General features: G+C 38.2%; 2 long non-coding RNA genes and 1 pseudogene across 3 annotated transcripts in view; 1 reads left to right on the top strand and 2 right to left on the bottom strand.

Moving 5' to 3' along the window:
- Positions 1–2917: 2917 nt before the first annotated feature.
- On the bottom strand, positions 2918–26949 carry LOC121038068 (uncharacterized). The gene is made up of 3 exons (XR_005794127.1): positions 26905–26949; positions 22503–22592; positions 2918–3020 (listed from the first exon to the last, which is right to left on the bottom strand). It is a non-coding gene; the product is annotated as an uncharacterized LOC121038068 (long non-coding RNA).
- Positions 4474–6761, bottom strand: LOC121038066 (protein cereblon-like; annotated as a pseudogene).
- Positions 8408–26949, top strand: part of LOC121038067 (uncharacterized) — a 78788-nt gene continuing 60246 nt past the window's right edge. The window contains exons 1-4 of one of the 2 annotated variants that reach the window (XR_005794124.1): positions 8408–8451; positions 11385–12018; positions 13188–13395; positions 14979–15111. This is a non-coding gene — a long non-coding RNA (uncharacterized LOC121038067). Of the gene's footprint in view, positions 8452–11384; positions 12846–13187; positions 13396–14978; positions 15112–26949 lie in introns of both variants that reach the window. The other variant, XR_005794126.1, reaches the window with a different exon arrangement.

Raw genomic sequence — 26949 nt, 5'->3', positions numbered from 1 at the left:
AGCTGGAAAGAATTATCACTGTTTCCCTAGCCTGTGGCTGCTGGGGTGCATAACCATAGCAGACATGCCTACTACAGACTTTGAATCTAAAGCAAAAAGTGGCAGCAACACCCAGTCTCCCAGGCAACAGTACCAAGAGTCGCCTCCAAAGTCCAGTGCTGGGAGTTCCAGCATCTGACCATCAGATGTAGGGCATCGGCGTTTTTGTCCAAACAGTTTGATGTCATGGTCCTGCCGTGTTTTTTCCTGCCTATTTTCTGCTAGTCTTCTACATAATTCTATGTACCACCCAATGGCTTTTCAACATATTGGTTTTTCTTTTTCTCTTAAAATTGGCCAGGGTTGGTTTTTGTTGCTTGCAAATCAGAATTTTGCATGCCTCCTACAATTTTGCCTCATATCTTTCAATGAATCATTCAAGAACTAATGTCGAGTAAACATTTATTGAATGAATTATTGAACCTGGTGTCTGACTTGGAGGGGCAGGCAATCTATAGAGGGAGAAGAGACCCATAAACATGAAAAAGTTCCATGATATTGTTGTCAGTAGTTTGTAGTTGGATAAATTGTAAATTACTTTATGAAGTTCTCTCTGGGCTTTGGCATGTGTTCTATGTTGGTGCTGTTAAAGAAAAACCATTATGTAGGCTTGGCCCTTAGGGCTAGCATTTATTTTTTTTTTTAATTTTTTTTTCAATGTTTATTTATTTTTGGGACAGAGAGAGACAGAGCATGAACGGGGGAGGGGCAGAGAGAGAGGGAGACACAGAATCGGAAACAGGCTCCAGGCTCTGAGCCATCAGCCCAGAGCCCGACGAGGGGCTCGAACTCCCGGACCGCGAGATCGTGACCTGGCTGAAGTCGTGACCTGGCTGAAGTCGGACGCTTAACCGACTGCGCCACCCAGGCGCCCCTAGGGCTAGCATTTAAGAGAGTTCAAGGACACATAAAATTATTTTAATTTTAAAAGAAAGACAGTGGTGCTCTCTTTTCTTAATAAAGTGTTGGTAGGAAGTATGATTTAATCAGTTAAGCCTTGGACTATTTTACAATGGCAAGAAAAACAAACAGCTACATTCAGTGCGACTCTGTATTTTATTTATTTATTTTTTAAATGTTTATTTACCTATTTTTGAGAGAGAGAGAGAGAGAGAGAGCAGGGAAGGGACAGAGAGAGAGAGAGGGAGAATCCCAACTGACACTACAGAGCCCAACACAGGGTTCAAACCCATGAACTGTGAGATCATGACCTGAGCTGAAATCAAGAGCCAGATGCTTAACCATCTGAGCCACTTAGGTGCCCCTCTCTATTTTAGAGTATAACAAATTTACTCTGACCCAATCCTCTTGGCACAATATGGTTAGAATCAGTTAACTAGTGACCGACATTCATTCATAATTCTAAATGACATTATGGAATGTCCAGAAGTTTCCAGTAATCTCATTCCATTTTAGCTGATTCCTGCTGAGTTAAGTTTTCATTGGTAGAAAATACAAAGATGCATGTTATTTGTTACTAAATAAATGAAGCAAGTAGCAAGTATAATAGTATTTCCGAAAACTTTTATAAATAGTATCCTTCACTTTTCATTCCAGACTAATATGGCCTTTGAATTCATTGTGCCTTTGAATATATGTGCTGGCAACACTTTATGAACCAAAGAGATCAGGGAAAATCTATTAGAAATGCAAGACTTGATCTGGGTTGTGACACATGACAAAGATTTAGATACGGATATGCAGAGAAAGACAAAGGAGATCATTAGTGAGGAAAGACAAAGGAGGTCATTAGTAAGTGGAGAATGGAATGGGCAAGATATATGGAAGAGGGACTGTATTTGGCATGTTAGAGTGAAAGTAAAATCCCAGTTCAGTTGAGGAGTATTAAAATAATGCAGTAATTAGAGAAGGGGTTGGGGAAGGTAAAGTTAAGGATAAGGAATAGCCATCGACATTTGTGAGTGGAAAAGGAATGGATGTAGTGTATAGACAGATTAATTTGACAGTCATGTGCATGATGGATGGAAATGAAGAGATATTGGAGTCAAGAAGAGTAGGTAAGTTGGTTAGCGCAATTATTACCGCATGGAGTTATTGTCATTATCAGCTCACAAAGATCTGGCAGTGAGTCAGGTAACAGTAATGGAAAAAAAGCCGAGAATTTTAAAGATGTTATGAAGCATAAATTCACAGAATTTAAAGATCAGACATGGAAGGAAGTCCAGAGAAAAATAAGTGAAGAGTTAGAGATTTAGTAGCTTGTTGGTTTATTAATGTAGAGAAGCATGGCTTCACTAACACATGTGAAGTCAGAAGAGGACAATTTTAAAGGCAAAAAGACAAATCTGTTTGCAGATATGTTGACTTTGAACAGTTAAGTGGAAATGTTCAAATTCCATTTGTATATTTTAACCTAAAAGAGGCACTCTGGGCTACAAATTATCCTCATAGAGAAGATGGTTTGGTCTGGGATGAACGAACTAATGAGAAAAGTAGATCTCTGGGAAGTGGCCATTCATTAGAGATTGGAGGAGAATAAGAAAGCAAAGAGAACTGAGAAGGAGCTATCTGAAAAAACAATGGAAAAGTGAAAATGGAATCTGGATTTGGAGGGCTAAGCAAGAATGGATACATTAGTATTGTTAAATTCTATTCCAGCATTTCCCAAACATCCTTAAGTTTATTACATTTTATCTGTATGAATTATCTGCCACTATAGAACAACACTCTCTAAAACAAAAACAAATATTTGCTATATCAAACGATTTCTGCAGGTTAGGAATTCAGAAGTAGCTTAGATGCAATGTTTTGGTTTGGGGTCTCTCATGAGGTTATAAACATGATGGCAGCTGAGTTTGTAGCTATCTGAAAGCTTGACTGGGGTTGGGGAGTTTTGCCTCCAAGATGGCTCACCCACATGAGTAGAAAGTTGGTACCGGTTGTTGACAGAAGACCTCAGTTCTTCTCCACATGGATCTTTCCAGGGGGTACTTTGCTGTCTCTGAAGCATGGCAGTGGACCTCATCCATAGCAAGTGAGCCAAAGAGAAAACAGGAGAAAAAAACACAGTGTCATTTATGACCTAAGCTGAGTAGTCCCACTCCATCATTTTTTGCAATATCCTACTGATTAGGCATATCAGCCCTATTCAGTATCACAGAGGACTAGACAAAGGTATGAATAGCAGGGGGTGAGGATCGTTGAGGGCATTTTAAAGGTTGGCTACCACAACATGCCTCTTTCTGTCACCAATCAGAAACTTAGAAATATTTAGCCTTTCCTATAAAACTACTGACTTCTAAGAAATCAAGTTGATGAAAAATTTCCTAAAATAATGAGAATACCCTATCTTTTATAATTAATTCTTTTCTTCTTTCTGACTCATTCATTTTTCATCAATACCTGCTCTGAACTTGTAACTTGGAATGCAGTATTATGAAGTAATTGGTTAAATCCATGGGGTCAGTCACCAGACGCCAACGTTATCCTCCTTAATGAGACATTTAATGTAAAGCAGATGGATTAGTGATGTTCCCAGGCTTATTTGTTGATTATTAATGCTTGCTTTTCCTGTCTTCCCAAAGCATGTAATCTGCTTTAAAGTCACATTGATTTTTTAAATTTTATTGTAATTTTATATTTATCTTTTTATCATTTTTTTAAGGAGGCTCCACACCCATCATGGAGCCCAACATGGGCCTTGAACCCACGAGTCCAAGATCAAGACCTGAGCGGAGATCAAGAGTTGGATGCTTAACTGGCTAAGGCACTCAGGTGCTGCTATCCTTTTATCATTCTTAAATGCTCTTCCAGTATGATAAATAAGCAAGGCCTTAATTAATTAATTAATTAATCAATTACATTAATATTTAGTGAAAACACAAATGGCATTTTCAAAATAAGAATCACCCAAGAAGCTTGTTTACAAATGCAGTTTTCAGGGCCCACCAATAAAAATATACTCAGTAGGTCTGGTATAGAGCCCCGGAAATGGAATTTTAAATGATTAGTCAAGATGATTCTGAAATAGGTGATCCATAGAATGATAAAGTGTTGCATTCTTATGAAAAACTTTCATTAACTTATAATGTTTATGTCCAGCATTTTGCCAAATAAATTGGAGAGAATAAAAGATTTCTGAGAAAAGTAGCTACCAAATATTAGTTCTTTTTTTTTCTTTTTTTCGTTTTTTTTTTTTTTTTTAAATATCAGAAACTTTTATTTGCAAGTGTCAGTAAACAAAATAGAACATTCTGAGGTTACACCTTTCAGATGGCAAAAGTAAAAGCAGCGTTCCTTCTCTGTGACTGGTTTCAGTGTAGAGATGTGCTTTGCTATTGGAAATAAGTTTTAGTTTAGTGTAAGACTGAAGAACTAGTACAGTCCTATAAACCCAATGTTCTCAGTAGTTGTAATAGCTTAGGAAAAAAAACTACAATCTTGGCATATACTCTTAAAGAACTGACAGCATTCTTGAGTTGCGTTTCATTTACTTCCTGTATATAAATAATGCAGCATGAGATTCAGTTGATGTTTTAAGTCTAGGCAGTCACAGCCATGGCATGTTTGGTAAAAGAAAATAATATATTACAACATCACAGATTTTAACAGTCTGCTTTTGGCTGGGCCTCATACATTTTTCCCCCCTTGGTTGAACTTTTTTCCCAGTTAATTTTGTAAAGCAGTGAAGGAATATCAAAACTACACAAATGTGAAAGGATCCAAAAACACTTGAACATATAAGCAAAGAGGTAGGTAGCAAATCAGTCTATCTAGAACTTCATCTTAAATTATTGGCTTGTGAGTAAATATTTTACATTATTTAAACAATGAGGATGTGTAATATTGTTTGCTCTTAAAGTTTACTTACAATTTTTTTCAAGTTACATGGAACAAAATTGCTTACAAAATAGAGTCACTGTCCTGAACAGGGTATGTTTTAGCATCCCTGCTCCATAGTAGTTTAGGTTCAAATTAAAGAGTAAATACATAAGTTACTGTTTTTCACTAACAAATACATAAGGAAATGAACACTTTTTGGGGGCTCAAATTGCATATTTTAACTCTTTAATATTTTCAAAATTTACAAATCAGTATGAGAGAAACTAAAGAAAATTAAAGCCTTTCTTCTTTGCCTCTTTCAAAAAGAGGAATTTCAACTATGTTTTCTGCAGGAAACCATCACTTTCAGTGAGGACTTCATGTCCTATCAGGGACATTCTGGCAAGCCAGAGTATAATGGTACCAAGGTACTAAAGTAGATATTCCTAATTTTAATTTAAATCTTCAAATACCATTTGGAACCTTCCATGTAATGTTCCTTTTCAACTTAGGTATGCATCAAAAGCAGGAATTTCCAAAGCAGATCTGATTTTTAGAAGACCAACTTGATAAATAACTTTATCCCTAATGTATTTGTTTACAAGCAAAGTATTACTTTGTCTGGACTTATCTCATCTTCAGTGTCTGGGATTGTGGGCAACAGAGCAGATTGAGTCAAACCCCAAAACTTCTGAGGTGACATGTCTTTTTTGGTGGCTGTAAATTTCCATCCAATATGGCTTGCACAGATCCTACACTGGGCGATAGTCCAGGCATACCCAGGAAACCAGCTGTGCTCTGTAGAAGGTCAACCTATCAGATTCAAGTTGCAAGCCTTATACACAGTAAGCGTCTCATGCACGTATCCATGAGGATTCACGTAAGCTGCCATCGGCCCATCGGCCCACATAACGATAAACTGAATATTTCATTTTTGGTTGTTATTTCTGTTTCTTGACATTGTTTACAGCAAAGAGATGTACATGTATTCATAATATCTAGTTCACAGTGGAGTCGTTGGATGGCACTACCAATTTTTAGGAGCTGAATCCTTAATACATCATCGATAGGAAGACAAGCAGCTACTCTGTAAGAAAAATCTATTGGATTTGAAGGAAGAGAATCATCTTTTAGATTTTCGTCCCATTCACGGAGCTGTTTCTTAATTCTATCCATTAAAGTTTCAGCATCATATAAGGAATACAGCCAGCGAGGCCATGAAGTCAAATTTGCACAATGAAACTTTCTCTTCTGGTATTTCTGCCACCATTTATATGAATACTGGTCTTCCCATGAGACAGGTTTTGAAGGAAATATCTGGCATTTATTGAGGGATTCTAACTGAACTGCAGACATGGTTGAAGGCAACACACACTCGGGAAGAATTTGCACTTTAGCTTGCTGGATTCCATCTGACTGTATTCTTAGCTCAAGAACTTTGAACCTTTGTCGTCCAATTGCTTTCACTTTCACTATCTCAATTCCAAAATCCTGTTCTTCTCGATAGGCATATATCTCTGCTGTTGTTCCAAACTGTGCTTCCCTCTCCTGTACATTACTGTATGCAAGAACCGCAAAGGTTCTGTCTTTCTGAATTAAATTCCGCACCATGCTGACTTCCTAGGACGAAAGAGCTGAAGAGGTAAGGTCTGCCCAGGAATCAGGGTCATCATCACCTATGGCAGAACTGGAATAACCTGGCAGCTGTCGTCATCATGCAGAGTCCTGCCATGAAATTCTTCCATATCAGAGCCCAGATATGTATGTGATGTTGGCAGACTGGTGTCAAAATTTATGACGTTTGGTTTTTTGGCTTCTTTGCTATCCTGGTCTTCAACTTCCATTTCAATTTCATCTTCTTCCTCACTCTCTGCAGGGAGGAGTGGCAGGTGGTTGCCCATGTCGTGCGCAGCGTCCTGCGGATCCCTCTCGTCGGCCATGTCTGTATTAGTTCTTAAAATAATATATTTTAGGCACACACCTAAGGGAAGAACAGAACTTTCCATAGTTACTAGCACAGGCCTGAATAAAGAGGTAATGTGCAAAGCAGCAAGGTGTGGAGATAATACCAGTGTTTCTCCCAGGGTAATTGTAAGGATTAAATAATTAACATGAAGTGCTTAGAACAGTAACAGTCACAGAGTAAAACTTTCATAAAATTTTCTTGATGATTTTGACACTCTACATTTTATCGTTTAGACTGGACCAGAACATATATTGTTCTTCTCTTGGAAACAGTGGTTAAAGACGACCACCCATTAATCAGTTAGTAGGAACTAAATATTGCTGTTCGATTCTATTGTGTATATACTCTTAACAGTTTGCAGTATATAAATAGGAAGAGTGAAGTGTATGTAGTTCTTATGTCCATGAGTTCAGACATCTTCCAAAAGTACCTAGCTGCTTCAAGCTGAAAAACACAAAAGAGAAAAACAAACAAAAGAACTTGTGTATTAGGGCTTCCTAATACAGGTTTCCTGGGGCTGCTGTGACAAAGCACCACAACTTTGGTTTTGGTTTAAACAACACAAATGTATCCAAGAGTCACGTGCTCTCCCGACTGAGCCACCTAGGTGCTCCTCCCCTATTATTAACATACTAGTACATTTGTCGCAACTAATGACTTGTTACTGATACATTATCAGCAAGTAAAATCCATACTTTATTCATATTTTCCGAGTTTTTATCTGCAAGTTTTTACCTAATATCCTTTTTTCTGTTCTTGGATGCTATCTTAGGTACCATACTACATCGGGTCCTCATGTCTCCTTAGGCTCCCTTTGGTTCTGACAGTTTCTTAGACTTTAGTTTTTCACAATACAGACAGTTCTAAGGAGTACTGAACAGATGTTTTGTAGAACCTCATTGGAATTTATCTGATGTTTTTCTCATCATGAGAATATGGCTGTTTGCTGAGAAGGAACCTAACAGGATTTTGAGGGTCATCTAAAATGTACAGGGGGGAGAAAAAGCCCATCAAGTAGATTATATAGTCTCACAATTCTGAAGGCTGAAAGACTAAGATCAGCCTGTTGGGAGTGTTTGTTCCTCCCGAGGGCCATGAGGCCCATTCCAGGCCTCTCTCCTTGGCTTGTAGATGGCCTTCTCCTCCCTATATGTGTCTGTGTTCAAATATCCCGTTCTTATAGGACATGCTGAATTAGGGTTCACCCTTGTGACTTCATTTTAACTTAACTACCTCTGTAAAGATACCAGGGGTTAGGATTTCAACATATGGATTTGGAGAGGACACAATTCAACCCCTAACAGCCTCTCTCCAATCTCCTTGCAAGGTTTTGTCTTGTTTACAAACTTTCAGATTGGGATTGAGGGCCCCTAAATGAGTAGGTTTAGAATACACACATGCACACATACACACATACAAAGATAGTCAAAGCCTGCTTTTCCCACATACTGCTTTTTTTTTTAATGTTTATTTATTTTTGAGAGAGAGAAACAGAGCATGAGCAGGGGAGGAGCAGAGTGAGAAGGAGACACAGAATCCGAAGCAGGCTCCAGGCTCTGAGCTGTCAGCACAGAGGCTGACACGGGGCTTGAACCCACAAACCGTGAGATCATGACCTGAGCCAAAGTCAGATGCTCAACCGACTGAGCCACCCAGATGCCCCTGTAAGTCCTTTCAAATAGCTTTTGGAACAAGATGAGATATAAATACAATAAAATGCTCTGAAGGAATTGTCTTATTTTGTTTGCCATAAGGAAAATACTTTTAGAGGTCAAGCTTTCAAAAGCTTGAAACTATAAACAAGAAATATGAGCTAAGGAAAGGTCAAATACTGGATAAAACTAAATCATGTAATTTGGATAAGATGTGTGTGTGTGTGTGTGTGTGTGTGTGTGTGTGTATGGTGTGTTATGAGAAAGTAGAATTGTGTCAATTTAGTCGAGGGTAGGTTTACTAGGAGAAAAGGTCACCAGTCCATAGCTGCATGCACTTCATAATAAACTAAGAAATGGAAGTGAATAATAGTGATTTATGGGATTCCTGTTGATCCTGACATTTCATTATTTTTATATGGAAATAACGTTTCTAGTGCATGCTTTTGGCATTATGTTTCCTCATCCTGCTCTGAAATAATATATACATTGCCATGAACCAACTCATTTTATAGTTTTCTGACTTCTATCAGGAAAATAGTTGTACCATAAACAAGGTTCTTGATCTATTTTTAATTGTGTTTCTGAAGGTATGAAAAGGAATGGCATGAATATGAAACCTAAGACTCAAACCTGATACTTCTTACAAATTACACACACACACACACACACACACACACACACACACACACACCATTCCACTAACTGGTAAACACAGTTTTGAAAGAAATAACAAAATTAAAATGATAAACTTTATTCTTCCTCTTTAGCTGAATTTTTACACCAAAAATTTAATTATGCTTTTTTTAGATTTTTTTTTTAATGTTTATTTTTGAGAGAGAGAGAGAGATCGAGAGAGAGCATGGGAGGGGCAGAGAGAAAGGGAGACACAGAATCTGAAGCAGTCTCCAGGCTCCAAGCTGTCAGAACAGAGCCCGACATGGGGCTCTAACTCACCAACAGTGAGATCATGACCTGAGCTGAAGTCAGACACTCAACTGACTGAGCCATCCAGGTGCCCCTAATTATACTTTTGAAACAGTATGATTACTTAAGAACTAGAGAACAGAGCTTTATTTGTAGCAAGATTTTAATATGGTTCTCCTCATTGCCTACCAGTTTTTTGTTTAATATGGAACTTTGTCATAAATGATTCAAGGCACAGAATTTTAAGAAGGATGGAGAAAGTTTGTTGGGTCTGGCAAAAATCTGTGGCCTATATATTATGATTTGGCTACAAACTCATCATAAGGTTATGACTCTGACCTCTAGTCTACCATTTCAGGATAGGAGTGTTGTAGTCAGATTGGACATGGGATTAAATCTTTATTTGACACTCAGTTGGAAGAGGTACTTTATCTCTCTAAGCCTCAATTTCTCCATCTGTAAAATGAAGACAATGATACCTATCTTATAAGACCTTGAAGAGAATAAAATGAGATAATAATATATGTGATCAATGCTAGGCATTATCTCTTGGAGCACTTTCCAAGCATAGTTCAAAGGCTAATTGAATGAAATTAGAGTGTTTAAAAATAAGACTTATTGAAAATTAGACTTGGAGGGAACAGTGGTAGTTAGACTGGCCAATGCCTTCTCCAAGTAAACATCTTTTGACTTTATAGCTTCTGCTCTAAGATCGTCGGTAAAGAAGTATTCGCCATCTGCCAGTGTGGTTGGCTCAAAGCTGAACTGTTTTAATTACTGCCACATTTGCTATGTCATTTTAGGAATAAAATATTGACATGCTGCCTCTAAAATCACATTGGAAAAGGAGATCACGTTATTGCGATACAAGGCTGTGGACTTTACACTCGCAATGACTATGGTTCACATGGCAGGAAAATATGGCAACACCACGGTATCTAAATGAAATATCTCATGCCTGGGAGTGCATCCTTTATAAAACAGATGGTTCTTTGTTGAAAACAAAATATGATTATGGTGTTTGCATGCAAGAAATTTTACACTATCTAATTATAGGACTCAAACTAGTTGTGACTGTTTTGGAGTGCAAAGCTTCTTCAAATGTGTAGGAAAATTTTGTACTCTTAACTCTATACGATTGAGAAAAATGAGATACAGGTAAACTATCACTTTAATGAATACTATTATGATGACCAGATCTACAAAACAAGACTGTTTGCAGGTTCAGACACACGATCCATTGTTACTGTATCCTGTTAATCTGGCTAGTCTGGCTTCAATATATACTACTGAGCCAAAAAGTTAGCATAACTGATGCTATATTCACTAGGCCCTTTCTAGTTAAGACTTCATATTTATTAATATTGCCTTGACATTTATCATTGCATTGTAAGTGGACTTCGATGCGGCAAATGTTTCTTTAACAGATATGAGGCAAGAATGACTATCCTTGGTTTTAGAGAGAGTCTAAGGATCAGGTAGATCAGCAGAATCAGGAGCGGGGGTGGGAAGAGGGAAAATGGAGAAGTTTCTGAGTGAGCTATCTTTAGTTGATAAATGAAAGTAAATACCCTCTATGTCAGTACTTTCAACAGAGGTAATTTTTCCCAGGGGCACTTTGAAATGTCTAGCGATATTTTTGGTTGACACAGCTCCAGGAGAAGTGCTATTGGCATCTCTTGCGTGAAGGCCAGGGATGCTGCTAAACGGGACAGCCCCTCACCGCAAAGAATTATCTGGCCCCAAATGTCAATAGTGCCAAGAGTGGGCACCCTGCAGCTTGCAAGTCTGAATTACATCCCCTTATATACATCGTATGAATCGATATATCTATTTCAGTTGGACTTGTAATGTAATAAAGCAATTCTTATATTTTCTCAGTTCCATCCATATGGGATTCTACTCAAATTGTATAATTTAAAAAATAGTTGCTTTCTGAATGTCACAAGAAAACAACATTTCACAGTGATAAAACCTATCCTGAACAAACAGTAACCTTAGTCTTTCTCTAAATATAGCAGAAGAGGAAAAATACGCAGACACCAAGTTTGTAAACACCTTAAGCCCGTTTGCATCCCTGAAGATTCTATGGACGGCTCTGGGCAATAACAGAAAAAAACAATCAACCCATGGGACACGGAGGTTACAGCGATTTAAGTTGTAAATACTGGGGCAATAGTAAAGACAGTTAAACTGGGTGCAATATTGGAGAAATGGCTGGGAGCTGGGGCAAATCAGCTTAGCCTGGGAGGAATTAAGGCTCACGAGTTAAAAATAGGAAAAGCAGCTCCAGAAACAGAGCTGAAAGGAGATTAACCATCAGACCCTAGGCTGTAGACTGTAGTCCCCATAATTCTCATGTTTGGTCAGTTATTATTACGCAACCATAAAATCTTAGTGCCATTCAACAATAAGTGCTTATTTTCCATGCGTCAGCTTGTTGACTGGAGTTGGCTGATCTAGACTCAGATGGATGGTTCTGCTTTAAGCTCAGGCTTGGCTATGGTTGGCTCCACTTGTTTTTAATCTGGGGCAAACAGGTACGCAGAAGAATCTCTTTTCATGGCAATGACGGAGACTCAGAAAGATAATTGCACAAGCACATTTCAAGCTCTCGCCGATAGTGCCTTTGCCATCAGCCCATTGGTCAAAGTAAGTCGTGTGGGCAAGCCCAAATTCTAAAGACAGGGAAGAATACTCCTGTGGAGGCAGAAAGGGGGATGGACACTTTAAAACAATAATGTAGTTTGCTACATCATCTATGATTGAGCCCAGGTTTTTTGAAGCAGTATAGCTTTTGTGTATTCAACTGCAATATCTTACTTTCAATTCTCGGAAAGAAAAGGTGGCCCAAGTAGTGAGTAATGGATTCCCGGGTCTGAATATTACTCCCTCTTTCTACCACTGATTGAGAAGCTGAGCATATCAGTTTTTCTGCAGTCTCATCTCTACCATCTGTTACATGTAGATAACATTTGCTGTTGATTTACTATTGCGTGTCTTCCAAGAAACAAGGTAACTCAAATTTGCTAGAAAACCTCCGTGGAAGGCAGTAATGAAGGACACATCATTATTTAATACTTGAGCCCCGGTCATTTTTCTGCACATCCTTTGATGTTATTTAGACTATTTTCAGAATGGAGGAAAAAATCTGTCCAGACAAGCGTTTGATGCTTTTCCTCATCTCTCTCTCCAAAGGATACTGCTTTGAATTTGTTTAGCGTTTTAGTAAATCCATTAACCTTTCACCTTAGACCTAGAGAATGGGTCTCATGGTTTAATTCCATTTCCCGAGGAATTTAAAACCACATCATAAACGGCATCGTGTTAGACATTAATTGTGATGCATTTTCACACCAAATTCAGAAGCAGGATAATGAAAGTATAGAAAATAGTTCCTGGAGAAAGCCAAAGGAATTTGTCAGTCTTGGCTCTTGCTAATTTTGGCACAGCTGGGTTAACTCCTGCTGATGGAAATGGTATGTACTTTTACAAATATCCACTTAAAATAAGCTTGTTCTGTATGAACTTGCCTGTATGAGTTTGCCACCTATAACCTTTATTTCATCTGTGACAGTCTTAAGTACTATTGGTTTCTCCATATGCTATAACGTTCACAGTTTGGAATGAAAAGGAATACCACAGAAAGAATGATCTCAGTTTCTGGAAAGAAGGACTAGTTGTAAAAGTCAGTCTGCTTTTCTGTTGCCTCATTTCATTGCCTGAATCAATCCTGAAAAGCAGGAAAAACATTAACAGCCTCAGCAGGTTACGCTGAGGGGAGAAAAAAAGAGACTTCGTTTCCTTTATTCCCCACACAGGTGTGATTATCGCTGGGAACGGACACCCCAAGAGACAAGAGCTGACTGGCGCCTGACCTGCTATCTACCACCTGGATAGCACGCCTCACCTCCGTACTTTCCACCACTCACATCAAACCTAGGATAGTGCCTACCTTGTGCCTTAGCTCATGTTCTGCCTGCTCTCTAGCTCCTGAACATCAAGGTCCACCTGAGGGATTTCGGCACGGTGGGTGTCCACGGCTCATTGTTCTGCTAACTGACCTTCCAAAGGTTAATCTTATACCCAGGTTCATTGCCTCCATTTTCTTTTATTTGATCAAGGATTTCTCTCCAGTCCAATTTCCCATATTGTTGAGGTACCAGAGGACCTTATCTGGTTAAGGAATTAAAGTCTCTGATGAGCAATAACTTTCAGGAAAGGAAAAATGTGAATGCAAATTCCAACATTTCTCGCAGATGTCATTTTATGAAAACATCGTTTTATTAGAATTATCTTAGGGGCACCTGGGTGGCTCAGTCGGTTAAGCATCCGGCTTTGGCTCAGGTCACGATCTCATAGTTTGTGAGTTCAAGCTCCGCATCGGGCTTTGTGCTGACAGCTCAGAGCCTGGAGCCTGCTTCAGATTCTGTGTCTCCCTCTCTCTCTGCCCCTCCCCTGCTCATGCTCTCTCTCTCTCCAAAATATAAATAATAAACATTTTTTAAAAAGAATTAAATCATTGCCTAAGTAAGTAAGCCTTTATTATTTGTGAGATGGAAGTAGGTGAGATGGGAACAGACAATGGCTAGTGATAATCCGACCTCCACTCTGTGGTATTATAGTGGCCTTTCATCAAAAGATATTACTTGGAATTTCTTGTCTCCTAAATTGGAGACAAGATTCAGTTTGGACAGAGAACTGTTATTTACCTTAAAAAAAATCCGAGTTACTGGTTTTCTATTTGAACTGGAGTAATAGTTTGTTATTTTCCTAAATAATATTCACCTTTTTGTATATAGTGCACATGGTACTCTGTTGCTTTTCTAATTCTTTTAGGTATCTGTAGTTTTATTATATTTTTCACTTACAATACTATTTACTTCTGTTGCTGCCCACTTTTTCTTGATTTGATTTACTGAAGGTTTCTTTCACTCATGTCACTCTGTAATTATTTCAAGCACTTACATTAAGTGATTGATTCTAAATTTTCTCTGTTTTCTGACACGTTTGTTTTTTGTTTCGTTTTGTTTTTTAGAGAGAGAGAGGGAGAAAGAGAACGTGAGTGGTGGGGAGGGGAAGAGGGGGAGAGAGAAAATCTTAAGCAGACTCCATGCCCCAGCACAGAACCCAATGCAGGGCTCAATCTCCCAACCCTGAGATCACGACCTGAGTTGAAATCAAAAGTTGGAATGTTAACCCACTGAGCCACCCAGCACCCCTAACCCATTAGTTTTTACCTTTACTTTTATTCATCCTGTTTGATGTTTTCCTAGAAGTTGGTCTCTTATTAATGTGTTTTGCTTTATATTACTTTGTTTGATCATGAATCCTTTTATGCCTAATGAAAATGTTAATTTATGTATTTTGTCTTTTTAAAACAATAAGAGCAGTTAACGTTATAAATTTATACCTGAATATTTAGAGATGTAATCAACATATTGGTCACTTGGTCTGTACCGCATATTCTTTTTTAATAGTGTTCCTGCACAACCCTTAATGAGTAGGAACTTGGGGCCCTATGGTCCCAACTGAGTAGACAAGGGTGGGCGTCTTATTCAGATGTACCTGTTTTCATCTTATTCTCCAGCTCTCTTCTCTATTTTTCTCAGCTTGAAGATCATATTTGAAAAAGTGACTCCAGTCAGTGTCTGCTAGACTTGAAGTGGGATTTAAGAAAAAGCCAGAATTGGAGCTACCATGTCGAACTCAGGATCACCTGGAATGGAAAAAGCTAGGCTGCAGGTAAGCCTGTGCACAGAGAGGAAGAGCCATGCAAGGTGAGGCAGAAAGATAGAGAAAGTGGTCACTTTGATTCTTGTAAGATTTCCTCTTCTTTCCACAGTTTGGCTTCTCTTCTAGACTTTAGTTTCCATTTTACTTAAGCTAGCCAACAAATGCTTCCTAGCACAAAATGATTCCTAGTACAGTAGTTCTCCCATTTTATTTTAAAACAATTTAGTCATTTAAAAAAATTATTTTAAACTTTAAAAGAAATTTTTTAAATAGTGACTTTTGTTCATATGTTAGCCTGTGGGAAAACTAGTCAATGAGTTCATCTATCTGTGCTACAGTGTATCTAGTAACAGTAATTTGAATTTTCAGTAAAGTTCCTGGATTTCTCTGCTCCTTTCAATAACACTCATGATTATTTTAATGAAATGAAGTAAGCAGTTTAGATGGAAAGGCATGTATTAGTTTCCTATTGCTGCTATAACAAATTAATGCAATCCTGGTGGCTGCAAACAACACAAACTTATTATCTTACATTTCTGCAGGTCAGAAATCTGAAATGGGTTTTATGAACTAAAATCAAAGTGTTGGCACAGCTTCATTTCTCCTGGAGGCCCTAGGAGATAATTACTTCCTTGCCATCGCTAGCTTCTCAAGTTCACTTACATTCCTTGGTTGTGGCCCTTTCTTCCATCTTCAAAGCACATTACTCCGAGCTTTGCTTTCACCATTTCATCTCTTTTCTGCTTCTCAGCTTCTGCTTTCTCTTACAAGGACCCTTGTGACTGCATTGGACCCACCCAGATAAACCAGGATCATTTCCCCATTTTTATAATCCTTAACCACATCTGCACAATCTCTTTTAGCATTTAAGGTAATGTAGTCACAGGTTCTGGGGATTGTGATGTAGACATCTTTATACTCAGCCTGTATAAGAGCATTAGATTAAAGGCTATTTATTCAATGTCAGTTCTATAGCTTATTGATCTTAAGCATGTTACTTAAATTCACTGTGCCTCAGTTCATATATCTGTAAAGTAAGGGACTTATAGTAATCACTTTTTACAAACTCTCTTCCTAGGCTAAAATTCTTTTTCTGGGCTACCATGAATAATACATAAAATAGCACTAAATTGCCAGCATAATTTTGAAGATGGTTACTTTTTCTCAAGAGTATTTTAATAATTTTAACTACTAGGTTTCTTAATTTCAGGAAAGCATTTAAATGTTCCTTCTCATTTGACAAGAACAGCATTCTGCTTCACTGTATATAATCATTTTGTACTTAATGACAATTTTCTTCATTCTTATTCAATACTTCCTTTCCTTTCTAATGCTTCTTTTATTCCTTCCCACTCATAATATCCCACCTCCTAATTCTTTTGGCTAAAAAAAAAAAAAAAATCTTGATCTAGAAAATCTAATAGATGGTGTCATTTAAGAAAGTTTATTTTATGGGGCGCCTGGGTGGCGCAGTCGGTTAAGCACCCGACTTCAGCCAGGTCACGATCTCGCGGTCTGTGAGTTCGAGCCCCACATCAGGCTCTGGGCTGATGGCTCAGAGCCTGGAGCCTGTTTCCGATTCTGTGTCTCCCTCTCTCTCTGCCCCTCCCCCGTTCATGCTCTGTCTCTCTCTGTCCCAAAAAAAATAAATAAAAAAAAAAGTTTATTTTAAATAAACATTCCATTGTTTTTCTATTATCACTAGCTTTTACCTATTCCCTACCCACCCGTGGTACCAAGGGGACATACGTTTGATAGCATTTTTTTATTTTTATTTTTTAAGTAATTAAAAAAACCACTGGGTTAAAGCATGGAGAGCACCGGTTAAAAGGTAACATTAAGGAGTTAACATGCTAAGTTATTATTAACAATTACAAAATTTTCTCATAGTGAGTCTATTAGATTAGCCAATCTACTATCTAGTACCAAAGGAAGGGGGGAAATAGAGCAGACACATTTCGGGGGAGGTGGAGTGTAAAATATTCAGGAAAGCACAACTGAGAAAGGATGTTACCGTGGAAAAATCTAAGAGAGAGCTTTAGAATCAGAAGAGGGTCTGACTGTCAAGAGGCTGGCTATGGTCTCTGAATAAATCTCCTTCACTGCCCCATTTTGCTTAGAGTTGCTGGGAACATAACACTGTCCTACTTTTGTCTTCATGGTTTCCCAGGGAATATCTGTGAGGAAGAGCAGTCATATAAAACATCTGGTTTTCCTATTTAAATTTCAGATGTGAACTAGATAATCACAACCAACAAATCAAACAACCTAGGAGTAATGGATACATTTCTAGAAACATACCATCTACCAAGACTGAATCATGAAAAGATAGAAAATCTAAACAGACCAATTATTGGTAAGGAGATCGAATCAGTAATCAAAACCTCCCAACAAGTAAGAGTCCAAAACTAAATAGTTTCACTGGTTAATTCTACCGAACACTTGAGAATTAATACCATTCCTTCTCAAACTACTCAAAAAAAAATTGAAGAATAAGGAACACTTCCAAACTCATTTTCCAAGGCCAGCATTATCCTGGCACCAAAACAAGACAAGGACATTACAATAAAATAAAATTACAGGTCAATATCCTGATGAACATAAATGCAAAAATTTTCAACAAAATATCAGCAAATTAAATTCAAAGTACATTAAAAGAATCACACACCATGATCAAGTGGGATTTATTTCAGGAACATAAAGATGGTTTAACATCCACAAATTAATGTGATCCATCACATTAACAAAACGAAGGATAAAAATTATCTGATCATCTAAATAGTTGCAGAAAAAGCACTTGACAAAATTCAACATCCATTCATAATAAAAACTCAACAAACTGCATATAGAGGGTATATACCTCAACATAATAAAGTCTATATGTGACAAATCCACAGCTAACATCATATTCATTGTTAAAAAGCTGAAAGCTTTTCTTCTACGATCAGCAACAAGACAAGGATGCCCACTCTCATAACTTTTATTTAACACACTACAGGAACTCCTAACCAGAGAAATTAGGTAGGATATAAAGAAATAAAAGTCATCCAACCTGTTTCTATTTGCAGATGATGTGATACCGTATGTTAAAAAAAAAAAAACAACCCTCTAAGGACTCTACCAAGGACCTTTCAGAACTAATACACTAATACTAATAAATTCAGTAAAGTTGCAGGATACGAAGTCAATTTACCAAAAAAAAAAGTCAGTTGCATTTTATATGCTAAAAACAAACCATCAGAAAGAGAAATTGAGAAAACAATCCTATTTACAATTGTACCTCAAAAAATAAATACCTAGGAATACATTTACCCAAGAAGATGAAAGATCTCTACACTAAACACTATAAGACATGGATGAAAGAAATTGAAAAAGACACAAATAAATGGAAAGATACTCCATACTCATGGACTAGAAGAACTGATGTGAAAATGTACTTACTACTCAAAGTAATCTACAGATTCAATGTAATTCCTGTCAAAATTCCAATGGCATTTTTCACAGAAATAGAACAATCATTCTTAATTTGTGGGGAACCACAAAAGACTGTGAATAGCCAAAGCAATCTTGGAAAGAAGAAGTAAGGTAGAGGTATCACACTTCCTGATTTCAAACTATATTAAAAAGTTGCAGGGGCGCCTGGGTGGCTCAGTTGGTTGAGCATCTGACTTTGGCTCAGGTCATGATCCCACAGCTCATGGGTTTGAGCCCCATGTCAGGCTCTGTGCTGACAGCTGGGAGCCTAGAGCCTGCTTCGGATTCTGTATTTCCCTCTCTCTCTGCCCCTTCCCCGCTCGTGCTCTGTCTCTCTCTCTCTTTCTCGAAAATAAATAAACATTCTAAAAAGTTTTTAAGAAGTTACAGCAATGAAAACAGTTTGGTATTGGCACAAAAACAGATATAGATCAATGGAAGAGAATAGAGTCCAGAAAGAAACCCATGTATACATATGCTCAATCAATTGACAACGAACCAAGAACATATAGTGCAGGAGGGTCATCTTTTAAATAAATGGTGTTGGGAAAACTAGACAGTCACATGCAAAAGAATGAACTGTACCCATATCTTACATCGTACACAATAATAAAGTCAAAATCGACTGAAGACTTGATCATTAGACCTGAGATTGTAAAATGTTTAGAGAAAAATACAGAGAATAAGCTCCTTGAAATTGATCTTGGCAATAATTTCTTGTTATTTGATAGCAATGCGAAGGTAGCAAAAGCAAAATAGAAGAGTGGTATTATATAAAACTAAGAAAACTTTTGCATCGCAAAGGAAACCATTGAAAAAGGAAAAGGCAATCTATGATGGGAGAAAATATTTGCAAACTACGTATCTGATAAGGGCTTAATATCCGAAATATATGAAGAAGCCATACAACTCAATAGCAAAACAAAACAAGAACCAAACTGATTAAAAAATGGCTAGAGAAGCTGAATTTTTCCAAAGGATGCATATAAATGGTCAACAGGTACATGAAAAGATGCTCCACAAGGCACCTGGGTGACTCCGTTGGTTAAGCGCCAGATTCTTGATTTCGGCTCAGGTCATGATCTCAGGAGTCATGAGTTTAAGGCTCTGTGCTGACAGTGTGGAGCCTGCTTGGGATTCTCTCTCTCTCTTCCCCTCCCCTGCTTGTGCTCTCTCTCAAAAATAAATAAATGAGCTTAAAAGAAAAAAAGATGCTCCACATCACTAATTATCCGGAAAATGCAAATCAAAACAACAATACTATCTCCCTCCCATTAGAATGGCTATAATTAAAAGCCAAGAGATGACAAGGGTTAGTGAGGATGTGGAGAAAAGGGAATTCTCGTGCACTGTTGGTACTCCACTATGGAAAACCCTGAAGTTTCCTAAAAAATTAACAAACTAGAAATACGACACAACTCCACCCCAGGATACATATCTAAAGGAAATGAAAATGAAAATAGGATGTTGAAGAAATATCTTCACTCCCATGTTCATTGCAGCACTATTTACAGTAACTAAGACATGGAAACAACCTAAGTGTCCATGGATGAATGAACAAAGATGTGAGATAGATGTATATCTGTATACATCTATCTATCTCACATGGATATAGTGAAATACTATTCAGCCATAAAAAATAAGGAAATCCTGCTGTTTGTGGCAATTTGGATGAACTGAGTGGAATAAGCCAGACAGAGAAAGACAAATATGGCATCACTTACATGTGGAATCCAAAAAATAAATAAAATTTTTAAAACAGTCAAACTCATCGACACAGATTGTAGAAAGCTAGTTTCCAGGGTTTGAGGGTGGAGTGGAAGTAGGAAGAGGTTGATGAAAAGTGTACAAACTTTCTGCTATAAGATGAGTAAGTTCTGAGGATTTAGTGTAAAACATGGTGACAGTAATTGATAACAATATACTGTATAACTGAAATTTGTTAGCAGAGTAGAACGTAAATGTTCCTACTGGAAAAAAGAAAGAAAGAAATACATGAGGGGATGGATGTGTATGTTAATTAACTTGACTGGGGGAGTCCTTCCATAATGCATATGTATATCAAATCACTACAATGTACATTTTAAATATCTTACAGGGTTATATGTCAGTTATTCCTCAGTAAAATTAAATTAAAAAAATTATCAAGCTTATAAGAGTAGTTCGAACAGTTATATATTTACTATTTTTGCTTCTAAGTGGTCTCGTAATTTAGCAGTTTCCCCACTCTGTCAAATCATAGTGACCATTCATCAAAAGATATTACTTGGTAGAGCGGATATGTCTGGATCAGTTATATCCTCCCATCCCTCCTTTAGATTGGTCTCTTTTCCTCACAAATCTTTATCGAAAGTGATTTTCTTCAGCTGCTTGGAAATGTTACCATCATGAACACGTTAACATACAATGTGCCATCTGGACTATGAACCAGGAAGAAATTCAGCCTATATTTACAGTTGTTAATCAATAGGGTTGCCCTGTTTAACCCTTACGCAAAAAGAGCAGTGAAAATATTCATCCTAAACATGAAGCATTTATGGTTTAATAAAATGAAGGTATAACTAAGAAATTTAAGCATCAACATTCTGGGGGTGGCTCAGTCTGTTAAGTGACCAGCTCTTGCTTTCGGCTCAGGTCATGATCTCGTGGTTCGCAAGTTTGAGTCCTGCATAGGGCTCTGCACTGACAGTGCGAAGCCTGCTTGTGATTCTCTCTCTCTTCCCCTCCCCTGCTCTCTCTTTCTCTGTCTCTCTCTTTCTCTCAAAATAAATAAATAAACTTAAAAAAGTATCAACATTCTGAATATAAACTAAAAAGGTTAAGGTAAATGGGCATAAATATTTCAGCTGCTATTTCTTCAGAAATGTGTCTTTCCCTGAAGAGAAAATTGTCTGTAGCCACTGAGAGACTGAAGTGTCTGAGCCTCGTTGCCCAACTACAATTCACATGTGGCCTTCTCTTTTGGAAGAAACTCAAAGCGATTCTCCAGCATGAGAAAACCATTCCCACAACTGTCAAGATGCTACGTCACAGCTGTAATGTCCACACTAATTTTTCCAAGGAAATTATGCTTTTATGGAGAAATTAAAGCAAATTTTTTTTTTTTACAGAAAATCCTGAAGAACTTGACAGAATTTATGTAGCCAATTAATTCTGAGATGTAGCTACAACCAGGTTCATTGCTTTCTCTTGACTATCTTTAGGACCAGTAGTTTCTACTGAGTCTAATTTTTAAGCCATGCAAATTACAGGAGGCTTCAGAATGCCAATAATAGCATGCTGGGGTTAATTATTGACTCAGAAGGGAGAATGTCAACTACTGAATCATCTACTTATCTCTTGCCACACCTGGGGTTTTCTCTGGACGACTTCCACCCAAGTGTTGACAAAACTTGACCTTGGATACTCGCTAAGATTTATTGGGACTATTGCCAAAGGTACTTATGTGCCAATAGGACAGGCTCCACATACATTAGCCAGGTGATTCTGCTCCACATATGGCAAGAAGAGTACTTTTTGAGTTTTCCACATTAATACTGATGGAAAGCTTCTAGACAAAAAGGCTCTTATTGCTGTAATCCCACGCAGTGCCCTGGATCCTATCCTCACGTAAACTTTAGTGCATAGCTAAGTCGAAAGACTAAGGCTCATTGATGAGTCACCTGGGAAGAATAAGCATGCCCATTTATTAAAGGTAAAATACAGGCTCACAGCCAGAATACTACATTTATACCTTCTGAATGGTCTTGGCAGCAATCCTAGTGGGGTGGGGGTGGGGGACAGGGGGTCCATTATTTTCCAATTGAATTAACTGGAGCCAAAAGTACAGTTCTGACCCCAGCTGTGCTACTGATTTGTCTGGGGAAAGACACTTAACCTAGAGTCTCCCAATTCTCCTTGGAACATAAAATCATTAAGTAACTGACCTTGAAGGTTATTGTGAGGAATGATGACATTTTAAGGAGGCTTGGCCTTCTCAGAAAGGGTGCTTCGCAGCAGTCTCAAAGGCCTTGGTGCTTCCACAAGGGGTGGTAAATAGATTAAAGAGAGTGAAATAACAGTAATAAAAAGGGAATTATAGAAAAAGACTAAATAATGTTGTCTAGCCTGTTAAAACCATTTCTTGCTGCTATTATCTGTAATTTCTAGGTCAATTATGCTAATGTCAACCCAGGGCCTAACTGAGTTAAGGAAAGAACACAGGAAGATTTGTATTGACACGATGTCAAGAGAAGAGTGGCATGGGGTATGGAAATGCCTCATCATGCCTCCATTTGTATATAATAGTCTGCTTTGGTGCAAGCTTCTAATAGAGCCTGATGGTTAATCGTATCCCATGTGGAGTGAAACTTGTGCCTCACTAGACTACACATCCCAGAGATACTAGTTTCACAAATGTGAGGTTGACAGCAAACTTTTCACAACTAATTCTCTAGAGAGTATGCTTTAAAAAAGTCTAGACAATTGGCCAACAGTATTTATTGAGTGTTTTCTGCATGCCAGGTCTGGAGTAGACTCTTTAGACTTAATCACAAATTATTGTCAGGTCGTAAAGCAAATTCAGTGGATGAACAGAAAATATCTAATATAAAAATTGAAATGTATTAATTTTAAAAGTTAACATATAAATAAATTGTCCTGCCCATTGTCCCCTAGGAAGTCTTCACACCCCAGGAGAAAAGATTTACTCCCTAATTTCCACACCCCTTACACCTGCCATATGCAATGATGACACATATTCTTCTTTTTTTTAATTTTAAAAATAGGTTTTATTTAATACATTATATCCAAGATAATATCATTGCAACATATAACAGATTATTTTAAAAATTGAGATATTTTGTATCCTTTTTTTTTTTAACTAACCTGAATCTGGTGTGTATGTAGATGTCACAAAATTTATAGTCAAAGCAAGTAGATTCGAATGTCCAAGTTGTTCCAAATACAGTTAAAATTTTTCTAATAACTCAAACCAAGAACCGATTTTTAAATTTAAATTTCAATTCATTAAAATTAGGTAAAATTGATGAGCACTGGATGTTTTATATAAGTGATGAATCACTAGATTCTTTTTTTTTTTTTTTTTTCATTTACATCCAAGTTAGTTAGCATATAGTGCAACAATGATTTCAGGGATAGATTCCTTAATGCCCATTACGCATTTAGCCCCTCCCCCCTCCCACAACCCCTTCAGTAACCTGCTGTTTGTTCTCCATATTTGAGAGTTTCTTATGTTTTGTCCCCCTCCCTGTTTTTATATTATTTTTGCTTCCCTTCCCTTGTGTTCATCTGTTCTGTGTCTTAAAGTCCTCATATGAGTGAAGTCATATGATATTTGTCTTTCTCTGACTGACTAATTTCACTTAGCTCTAGTTCCATCCACATAGTTGCAAATGGCAAGATTTCACTCATTTTTATTGCTGAGTAATACTCCATTGTATATGTATACCACATTTTCTTTATCCATTCATCCATCGATGGACATTTGGGCTCTTTCCATACTTTGGCTATTGTTGATAGTGCTGCTATAAACATTGGGGTGCATGTGTCCCTTCGAAACAGCACACCTGTATCTCTTGGATAAATACATAGTAGTGCAATTGCTAGGTCATAGTGCAGTTCTGTTTTTAATTTTTGAGTAACCTCCATACTGTTTTCCAGAGTGGCTGCACCAGTTTGCTTTCCCACAACAGTGCAAACGAGATCCTCTCTCTCTGCATCCTTGCCAACATCTGTTGTTGCCTGAGTTGTTAATGTGAGCCATTCTGACAGGTGTGAGGTGGTATTTCATTGTGGTTTTGATTTGTATTTCCCTGATGATGAGTGATGTTGAGCATTTTTCCATGTGTTGCTTGGCCATCTGGATGTCTTCTTTGGAGAAGTGTCTATTCATGTCTTTTGCCCATGTCTTTTGCTTCACTGGATTATTTATTTTTTGGGTGCTGAGTTTGGTAAATTCTTTATAGATTTTGGGTATAGATTTTGGCATAGATATGCCTTGTTGATGGTCGGTTTTTGTTGAATTTAATGGGAGTCCTCTGTGCTTCCTGGATTTTGATGTCTGTGTCTTTCCCCAGGTTAGGAAAGTTTTCTGCTATGATTTGTTCACATAACCCTTCTACCCCTTATTCTGTCTCTTCTTCTTCTGGGACTCCTATGATTCTGATGTTGTTCCTTTTTAATGAGTCACTGATTTCTCGAATTCTTTTTTTTTTTTTAATTTTTTTTCAACGTTTATTTATTTTTTGGGACAGAGAGAGACAGAGCATGAACGGGGGAGGGGCAGAGAGAGAGGGAGACACAGAATCGGAAACAGGCTCCAGGCTCTGAGCCATCAGCCCAGAGCCTGACGTGGGGCTGAAACTCACGGACCGCGAGATCGTGACCTGGCTGAAGTCGGACGCTTAACCGACTGCGCCACCCAGGCGCCCCTGATTTCTCTAATTCTTAAATCGTGCTCTTTTGCCTTAGTTTCCCTCTTTTTTTTCTGCTTCATTATTCTCCATAAGTTTGTCCTCTATATCATGGATTCTCTGCTCTGCCTCATCCACCCTTGCTGCCATGGCACCATTTGGGATTGCAGCTCAGTTATAACGTTTTTTATTTAATCCTGACTAACTTTACCTTCTTTTATCTCTGCAGAAAGGGATTCTAATCTATTTTTGACTCCAGCTGGTATTCTTATTATCATGATTCTAAATTCTGGTTCAGACATCTTGCTTGTATCTGTGTTGGTTAAGTCCCTGGCTGTTATTTCTTCCTGTTCTTTCTTTTGGGGTGAATCCCTTTGTTTCATCATTTTGAAGAGAGAAAAGGAATTAATGAGGTAAACAAATTAAAATAAAAATGTTTTAATTAAAATTAAAAAATTAAAAACAATACACACACAAATCAAATAAATGATGCTAGATCCTAGGTGTGTTTTGGTCTGGGTGTTGAAAGGTGCTTGATAGATTAGAGAAAAAAGGGGAAAGGAAAAAAAAGGAAATAGTTTGAAATTTTGAAAAATGAATACACTGAAATAGAATAAAATGAAATGATGGAAGTAAAATAGAATTTGAAAAATTTTACACAAAAGTAAAAAATATAGTAGAAAAAGTAAAGAAAAATATTTTTAATAAAAATTGAAAATTAAAACAAAATTTTTCTCTTTCTGTATTCAAGAAAAAGAAATGAAAAAGAGAAAAAAAAGGAAATTGAAAATATGGACCAGCAAACAGACTGAAATACGATTGAAATTACTTCGTTTTCCCCTAGAAATCAAACTGTGATTTATAGTCTGTAAACTAAGCAGGTGGAGAGATTTGTGTTCCTGAAGCGCGAGGTTGGCCCAGTTGGGTGGGGCTTAGTGTAAAGGCTCCATTATGCACTAGATGGCAATGCTTAGCTTACTGGGCTGGATCGTGGTGGTGCTTGTAGGTGGGTAGGGGCGTGCACGGGAGTGGTGAAAATGGCGTCACCTAGCTACCAATCTCCAGTATCTGAACTCTGTTCTCCCTGATCAGTAATCGCTCACCTGTCCTTTGACTCCGGCTTCTGTCCACTCCCTGCTTTTACACTGTCCATGACCAAGCCCCAGGCAGCACCTCCCTCCTGTGTTTTATCTCAGATGCGGCTGTTTTTCCCGACCCTTATTTCTGAGGGACTGTGGCTCTGACCCATTTTGTCCCTCTGTGGAGGGTTTCACCAAGCAATGGCTGGATGCCAGCCACACCTAGGAATGTTCGCAGGACTGTTCTGGTGCCGATGCCCAGAGACTGGGGCTGGCTGCCAGCCCACCCCAGAAAAATTTCACGTGATCGTGTAGCAGCAGCATTTCAGGGATTATGGAAAATCACAACACACATCTGGCACCAGGCTTCACTCCTAGCGACCTTGTTCCAGCACCAGCGAATGTGGCTGTTCCATGGGGTCTGCTGGCACCTTTGTCAGCTGCACAGCCTCTACCAAATGTCCTCCCAGCAAGGGAACCACCTTTCCCCTTGTGGCCTGACAACTGCCTGGGCTTCACTCTGCTCCTGGGGATTCGCCCTTCTCATCAGAGCATCGCCAGGGATCCAGCTGCGGAGTTGCAGACTCTCCGCTCCCCTTGTTTATAGTCTTAGTGGAATTTAAACGCTCTCTTTTCTCCTTTCTCCCTTTTCAGTTCAGTCCCTGTGGCTGTTTCCACTTCTCCACTTTCTCTCCAGCTGTTTTTTTTTTGGGGGGGGGTGCTTTTCCCAAGCTCTCCCCCCACACCTCCCCCGTCTCCTTCCTGTCTCAGCCTGCAAAAGCACCTCCCTTCCCGCGGCTTCTCTCTCCCCCAGTTCACCTCTCCGTGCCACGTACCTGCTGAGTTCCGTGGTTCAGGTTGTGCAGATTGTTGTGTTATTC

Source organism: Herpailurus yagouaroundi, unplaced genomic scaffold (assembly GCF_014898765.1).
Source record: "Herpailurus yagouaroundi ecotype Mexico unplaced genomic scaffold, PumYag 165, whole genome shotgun sequence".
NCBI classification, from domain to species: domain Eukaryota; kingdom Metazoa; phylum Chordata; class Mammalia; order Carnivora; family Felidae; genus Herpailurus; species Herpailurus yagouaroundi.
This window is presented reverse-complemented; position numbering and strand designations above follow the sequence as displayed.